Source organism: Marmota marmota, unplaced genomic scaffold (assembly GCF_001458135.2).
Source record: "Marmota marmota marmota unplaced genomic scaffold, marMar, whole genome shotgun sequence".
Lineage (NCBI taxonomy): Eukaryota > Metazoa > Chordata > Mammalia > Rodentia > Sciuridae > Marmota > Marmota marmota.
The window spans coordinates 54,545,847-54,554,549 of record NW_026000026.1 but is presented as its reverse complement, the minus strand read 5'-3'; the positions used below and the strand labels follow the sequence as shown (position 1 = coordinate 54,554,549).

The 8,703-nt window shown below is 36.0% G+C and overlaps 1 non-coding gene across 1 annotated transcript; it reads right to left on the bottom strand.

The window, feature by feature from the left end:
* Positions 1 to 2,726: 2,726 nt before the first annotated feature.
* Trnaa-agc lies at positions 2,727 to 2,798 on the bottom strand. The gene has a single exon. It is a non-coding gene; the product is annotated as a tRNA-Ala (tRNA).
* Positions 2,799 to 8,703: the final 5,905 nt, after the last annotated feature.

The window sequence follows — 8,703 nt, the reverse complement described above, 5'->3', positions numbered from 1 at the left end:
TTCAACATCCCAAACCCCCAGTAACCACCATTCTACTTTCTACTTCTATAAGTATTTCACAGAATTTTAGATTTCAAATGTGAGAATATACAATATTTGTCTTTTTATACCTGACTTATTTCACTTCGCATACTCCAATTATATCCATTTTGCTGCAAATGGCAGAATTCCATTTATTATAGTAGAAATGTGAATATATGCCACATCTCATTCATTCATCCATCAATGGGCACCTTGATTGATTCCATATCTTGGCTATCGTGAATAAGGCTATCTGTAATGGACATGGGTGAGCAGATACCTCTTTGCCATATTGATTTCTTTTCTTTAGGTATATGCCCAGTAGTGGGATTATTGGATAGGGTAGTTCTATTTTTAGATTTTTTATACTGCTTTCCATAATGGCTATACTAATTTACCTTCCCACTAGTAGTGTATAAGAGTTCCCCATACTCTGCATCCTCTCCAGCATTACTATTTTTTGTCTGTGATTATAGCCATTGTAACTAAGGTAAGATGCAATCTCATTGTGGCTTTGATTTGCATTCTACTGATGACTAGTGATATGAAACTTTTTATTAATATACTAGTTGATCATTTATATGTCTTCTTTTACAAAATGTCTATTCAGATCATTGCCCATCTTCTAATTGGATTTTTTTTCTGTTGCATTGTTTTGATGAATAGTTTGCAAATATTTTTCCTAATTCTGCAGGTTGTCTCTTTACTGTGGATGGCTTCCTTTGCTGTGCAGAAGCTTCTTAGTTTGATGTAGTTCCATTTGTTTATCTTTGTTTCTGTTGTCTGTGCTTTTAGGGTTTTATCAAAAAATCTTTGCCTATGCCAATATTTTGAAGTGTTTCTCCTGTTTTCTTTCAGTAGTTCAATAGTTTCAGGTTTTATATTAAGGTCTTTGATCTATTTAAAGTTGACTTTTGTATATGGTAGGAGAGAGGGGTCTAGGTTCAGCTTTCTCATATGGACACATTTTTCCCAGCATGGTTGATTGAAAAGACTGACTTTTCTCCAATGCATCTTTTTGGTGCCTTTGTCAAAAAGCAGTGGGCTGAAAATATGCAGATGTTTATTGGTTCTCTATTGTGGTCCATTGGTGTAACTATCTGTTTTTACTCCAGTACCATGCTGTTTTGTTAACTCTAACTCAGTAGTGTTTTGAAGTCAGGTACTGTAAACTCCAGCATTGTTCTTTTTCTTCATGATTACCTTGGTTATTCAGGGTCTCTGGTGATTGCGTATGAATTTCAGGGTTATTTTTCTATTTTCCATACATAATGTCATTGATATTTGGATAGGGATTGTGTTGAATCTGTATGTTGCTTTGGATAATATAGACATTTTCTATATTAATATTAATTCTCCCTATCCATGAACACAATATATCTTCACATTTATTTTTGTTCTTCAATTTCTTTCTCAATGCTTTATAGATTTTGGTGTAACAATCTTTCATCTCCTTGGTTAAATTTATCCTTTCAGTGGATGGTTGGTTTAGTTTTGGTAGCTATTAAAAACAGGAATGTTTGCTTGATTTCTTTTTCAGATGGTTTGCTGTTAGTGTATAGAAACACTACTGATTTTTGTGATTTTATTTATTGTATTTTACAATTTTACTGAGTTTTCTCATTAGTTCTAAAAGTTTTTCGTGGAATATCTAGAGTTTTCTAAATATAAGATCATGTTATCTACAAACAAGGACTTAACTTCTTACTTTCCAATCTGTTTGCCATGTATTTCTTTCTCTTGCTTTGTCTGCAACCTCCAATACAATATTGAATTCTAGTAGCTATTTTAAAGAAATCCTCTTCTAGAGAAGTGATACCCAATATTATTCACAATGATAAACATAAGATGTTAATAATTGGTTGGCATAGTAGAGAAGGCCACTCTCAGACACAGACAACAGACCCAGGAAAGATGGCAAGGTGAAAGGTGTTTTTTCATGGAAGAATGTTTTTGGAAATTCTACTTTAAAGTGTCTTAAGGAAAGAGGAAAAGGTAAACTAACATTTCTTTAGTTCTTGTATGCCTGTCATTATCCTTAGAACTAAGGTTTTGCCGGGTACATCGATGCATGCCTTATAATCCTAGTGACTCAGGAAGCTAAGGAAGGAGGATCGCAAATTTGAGGCCAGCCTTGTCCACTAAGTGAGACCCAGTCTAAAAATAAAAATGTTTTTAAAGTTTAGGGACGTGACACACTAGACAGGCATGTGTGAGGCCCTGAGTTCATCCCCCAATTCTGTAAAATTAAAGAAAAAAAACTAAAGTTTTTATCTTGCATTGTAATGTACTAAGCATAAATGTGTATTAATTCTCTATCAAAAAGTAAACCGCACTGACATAGTCATACTTGGAGCAAATATCTTCCAAGGATAGAGTCTTAACTAAGGTTTCTGGCTCCCAATGTTTTTGGGGGGTTGGGTTTTTTAAAATTTTTTAATTGTTTATAGTCCTTTATTTTATTTGTTCATATGTGGTGCTGAGAATTGAATCCAGTACCTCACACATGCCAGGCAAATGTGCTACTGCTGAGCCACAGCCACAGCCCTTTTTTTTTTTTTGGGGGGGGGGGGGTTGTTTGTTTTGTTTTGTTTGTTGCCATAGTCTCAAATAATAACTAATAATATATCTTAAAGACTAAAGAATTTTTTTAAATATTTATTTTTTAGTTGTACACAACACCTTTATTTGGTTTATTTATTTTTATGTGGTGCTGAGGATCGAACCCAGGGTCTCGCACATGCTAGGCGAGCGCTCTACCGCTGAGCCACACCCCAGCCCAAAAACTAAAGAATTTTTAAGAACTCAAATGATACAACTTTCCCTGGGTACATTTTGGCTTCAATCCTAATTGCTGAGTTATCTGAATACAATCCTGTTTATGGTAACCAGTCTCCAAGCTGGCTTCCAGAGAGACCTGTATTCCTCTTCCCACATTTCTTCAGTACTGACCTGTATAACCAGTAAAATATAGCAGGAGTGATGGTATGTGACCTAAAAGTTTAGGTCACTCACTCTGTAGGGAGCCCATCATCATGCCATGGGGACACTTGAATAACCCTAGGGAGAGGCCCACCTGGTGAGAAATATCCAAGAGTCATAGGAGTCAGTTATATCAGAAACAGTTCCTTCAGCATGGATCAAACCTTCAGATGACTGTAGTCCTAGCAGATGTCTTGATCGCAAACTCATGAGAATAGCCTCATTCAGAATCCCCTGGCTAATATGCTCCCATATCCCTGATCCCCAGAAACTATGAGATAATACATGTTTGTTATTTTAGGACACTAACTATTATAGTAATGTTACACATCAATATATAACTAATATAGGTTTCTATCATATAGATGAAGAAATCAAAGCAAAAAATAGTAAACATTTGTCTCTTCTGTGATTTATCTTGTTACAGAACATAGCCATTTAAGAGAGGTAAAATTAAAAAAAAGAATTTTTGATTTTTGTTGACATTTCCAAGTATTACTAACTTTTAACTTTATCAAGGACTAGTGCCAAACATTGAAAAAATAACAGGGGAATGTCATTTCAAATACATAGTAGGGAAAAGTGTTTTTATGAATTTGATGTTTGAACCAGTATGACTGAAAAAATGAAATAATCTACCAAGTGGGCGGAAGTGGTTTTGTAAATAGAGATCCGTGCTGTTGCCAGACTCTGACATACCGCCTCAGATGATAAACTACTTCTGCAAGCTGAAGATGAAGCACATGTTTGCCCACTGGTCTATCAAATAGACAAGGACCATCTGTTAATTACCATCAGAAAACTGGAGAGACAGAAAGTAAATGGAACTGAATTTTTCTGTGTCCAAGGTAATATCTCTTTTATTTCCTTCTCCTTTCTTTTTTCCTTCCTTCCTTCTTTTTCTCTCTTTTTTTTCTTTCCTTTCCTTTTCTCTCCTTTCTTTGTTATTTTCTAAGGGAAAAAAGCCCTTAGCTAGGTTCTGAAACAAGTTCATTTAAATCTGGTATCTTTTTGATCATCCATATAAAAATATTTCCAGGAAAGCAATTAACAACTAAATGGAAATATGGCGAGTAGGTCATAACTACATGATTAAGTTTTCAGTGCGATATCAGGACAGTAAATCAGTAAATATTTTCATGGCACACTCATTTGGGCTTACTTTTGCTGAATGCTTTATAATCATTTTTATGTATGACCAATTAAGGCAATATGGTATAATAGATTCATTCTCTCACTCACAGTTTCTAAATGAGGAAACTCAAATAAGATTGACTGCATAAATGACTTTTGTAAGTATTAAGGCTAAACCAAGGTAATATCAGGCAATATTATTTAGATCTTGGGCATTTGTCTTTAGTATAGCAAGTCCTAGGTGGGGGTGAGGAGTGGAAGGGAGAAGGAAAGAGTACCACTTTAAAATAACCTTTCCCCTTTACCTTCATCTGGACATCTAGAATACTTAAGCTCTTTCCAACTTTCTCTAATTCTTTTTGAGGTACTTCAAATAGTGTTACTTGGTGTCTATCCTTATGTCCTAACTTCAGGATGTTCATAATCCTATCCTATCTAAAAGATGTTGACCAAACATGAGCTTGCAGGCAACTATTTCAACAAGCAGGTCCATTGCTCCCTATCTCATGAAACTCATTGGCATGCGACAAGCAGTTCCTGTATCTCTACCCCTAACATTTGCAGTATTGAGGCAGGAATACAGATGAAGACCCGTATTTTAAAGTCATAAATCAGACTAGCACATTATTAGCTAAAATTTGGCCTATCATCCTATCTTGATAAATAACTTCATAAAAGCAAAATTCTTCAAATATAAATAAGGCAATGGATTTTTTTTTTAGAGAGAGAGAGAGAGAGAGAGAGAATTTTTTAATATTTATTTTTCAGTTTTTGGCAGACACAACATCTTTGTTTGTATGTGGTGCTGAGGATCGAACCCGGGCCGCGTGTGCGCATGCCAAGCGAGCGCACTACCGCTTGAGCCACATCCCCAGCCCAGGCAATGGATTTTTTTATGACGGAAAGTCAGCAAAATCAGAGACTATACAACTGAATTATTATAACACACTGAGTAGTGTGTTAATGGACAGTGATATTTGGATGAGCAATAATATCTATTATTGTTAGATAACATACTGTATGTTTATTCTATAAAATATATTTTCTTGTCTTTGATTCAGCAATTACTAATTATATTGTTGTAATCAAGATTTCTTATAATTTGTGTTTCATAACAGGAAATGCCAAATTACAAAACCTCTCTTGAGAGCACAAGATGGTGGAATAGAGGAGGGAGGTACTTCCCACTTGCTTTGCTGTTTGCAATTTGTACAATAGGAATATGGCTTCATAACCAGGTGGGTGCCTGAAGAACCATTGTAGATCATTAATTTTTTGTCAGAGATTTGGAGAAGCCCAAAGATAGTGGTGTAGTTAACGCAGGATATAAAGAAATACTCCCAAGACCAGCAGGGACAGTGGTGCTCTGTCACCAAAAAGCAAGGGGTAACACAAAGGGAAAGAGAAACATAGCAGACAAATTTGGCACACAAAATGTGCTCCATATTTCTCAACTGCCAAGTGAAGAGCAGAGGTGGAGATTCAGCTAAAGGAGTTAATGCCAAACTTTGTTCTTATGGGAACCTAAGAGTACTTAGCAAATGCTTTCTCATTGTCTTGCCATTGCCTGCTATGTTACCTAAGGAACACCTGACAAATCATAATCCGAAAACAGTTATACAGCATAGTGGATCCAGGGGGATTCAAGACAGAAGTGCAGAGGAGAGGCACAATCTACTCTTTTGTTGAGTCCTGCAGCGTGCAGAACAGCCAGCAGAAAAGGATCAGGAAAATTATCCAGGCAGTGTGTTACACTGGGGACAGGAGAGGGCAACAAGATTTCCATTTGATCTCTGTGATGTGAACAATCAACTGAGAGGGAGGAGTCTGAACAGATGGGCATGATTACATTCTAGAATAGAGACTTGGAATTCATATTTGAGTGACAGGCAGACTACAGGAAACCTTCTGTGCACCTTCCACCCAGACTGGTCTGTCACCTGGCCCTAAGAGTAGAACTCTGAGGAGATACTGGAAGCCCAGATGCCTAGCTGAGATCCTAGGGGTATAAGAATTTAAGCACTTCAGAGTTCATACCCCAGACAAAGGTCCAAAGGTCCAAAGGTCCATTTAGAACTTGTCCCCAGCAGCTGGAACTTCTCAAACAAATCTCTACAATACTTCCAACCAGGAAGAGCAGTGATCTAAGATGTCCATGCAAAATCCCAACAGAAGGTACTTCCAGTTCCATCCTCCCTATACTGGAACAGAGAAGCTAAGAGCAATTTCAATGGAATATACTTCCAATTTACTACAACAGACAGAGTGGCAAAAATCACATAAGGGCGTTGGGCTTAATATGACTCAGCAATGGCTCCCTCTAAGAGGAGCACAGCTTAAGAAGTAAGAGACAGAAGAAAAGTCTGGAATAGGAGAATAGGATGCAAATACTCAACCTCAGATCCCTCAAGGGAAAAATTTTAAGCATTTTTAATTAAGAATTTTTCTTTCTTTCTCTTTATTATTAATATTTTTAATTATTGTTCTGCTTTATTTTATTTGCTGATTGTTTCATACACACACACACACACACACACACACACACACATATGTTTTCTAGGGTTTTCCCCCCTATTTCCTCATTTCCTTTCCTTTTATTAATAAACTTATGCTATTTCTTTCATTTTTTTAAGAATAGTACTTTTTTTTCTTTGTTGTTTGTTTGGGGTTCATGATCTTTTTTTCTTATTTTTGAGTTTTCTTGTTTGATACGTGGGTGTGGGGTTGGTGTTGTTCTGCTCTACTTGCTTGCTTGTTTTATTACTCTTATTTTCCTCACTTCTCCCTCTAATAGCAAAAAATCTTACTCTCTCTCTTCTACATCTTCTCTTCCTCCCTCTTTAGGCCCTTTGTGCATGACCTTACTTCTACTTTGTCTCCTCTCATTTTTTGAATATTCCAACCTTCCTTTTGCCTTCATACCCCAACTTCTTTGCTCTCAAGGAACTATATTTTTAACACTCTTTTAATCCCTGTAGTCTATCCCTTTGAGGAATAGTATAAGGCCATTCAGAGGAAATGCTATCATAGCTGGCCCCCACGGGTGAATCAAAACAACAATTCAGCACCAACAAATGGAATCTATAAAATTTAGAAGAGCGAAGAACTCTTTTACTTAAAACAGGTGATCTGAGCTGTGGGTTGAGGAGCCTGCTGACACTGTAGAGAACACACTGAGATCAAGTAAATTCAGACCAAAGACATGTACAGGCTGAATGCAAAAGGATAGAAAAAGACATAGCATGCAAATGGAGACTGAAAGAAAGCAGGAGCAGCTACTCTCATATCTGATAAAGAGACTTCAAAATAAAATTAATCAGAAGAGATAAAGAAAGTCACTTTGTACAGGTTAAGAGAACCACCTAACAAGAAGATTTAATTATTGCAAATATCTGTGCCCTAATGTCAGTGTACCTACATACATAAAACAAATCTTACTTAATATGAAGAATCAAATAGATCCCAATACAATAATAATGAGTGATTTCAACAAACCTCTCTCACCAACAGATAAGTCATCCAGATACAAACTAAGTAAAGATTCTTCAAAACTTAAAAAAAAAATTATTAATCAAATGAACTTAATAAACACCAATAGAATATTCCATTCATCAACAACTGAATTCACTTTCTTCTCAGCAGTACATAGAACATTCACTAAAATAGACCATATTTTAGGACACAAAACAAGGCATAGCAAATACAAAAAAATAAAAATAATTCCTTGCATCATATCAGTTCATACTGGAATGAAATTAGAAACAGTAACAATATAAAAACAGAAATCATTTTAATACCTCAAGATTAAATATTACATTTTGAATTAGGAATTGGTCATAGGAGAAATCAGGGGAGAAATTTTAAAATTCCTAGAAATAAATAAGAACAGATATACAATATATAAAAATCTCTAGGACAGTATGAAGACAGTTCTAAGAGGAAAGTTTATAGCATTGAGTGCCTGCATTTACACTAATGTTTATAGCAACACAATTCACAATAGCCAAGTTATGGAACCAGCCCAAGTACCTATTAACTGATGGATGGATAAATAAAATGTGGTATATATACACAATGGACTTTTACTCAGACATAAACAAAAATGAAATCATGTCATTTGCTTATAAATGAATGCAACTGAAGAACATCATCATGTTTAGTGAAATTAGTCAGAATCAGAAAGTTAAGGGTCAGATGTTTTCTCTCATTTGTGGGAGCTAGAGCAAAATAAAAATGAAAAAAGCAGGGTGGGAGAACACCATGAACATGGGCTACCAGTGGAGTGGAGGAGGGAGATTCAAGGAGATCGGGGAGGGACAGGAAAGGGGAAAATAGCAGAATGAGGCTGACAAAATTATGCTGTTTGCATGTGTGAGTGTTACCATGGTGAATTCCACATCTATGTATACCTATAAAGTGCCAATTTATAAAAATAATAAATAGATGTGGGGGAGGACAGTGGAGTAGAGGAGTGGGCATAGAAGGTAGTGGGGAGAAGAGGAGGGAGGGAGGAGGTACTGGGGACTGAAATGAAGTAAATTGTTAGTTTCAGAACTTTTTTACGAG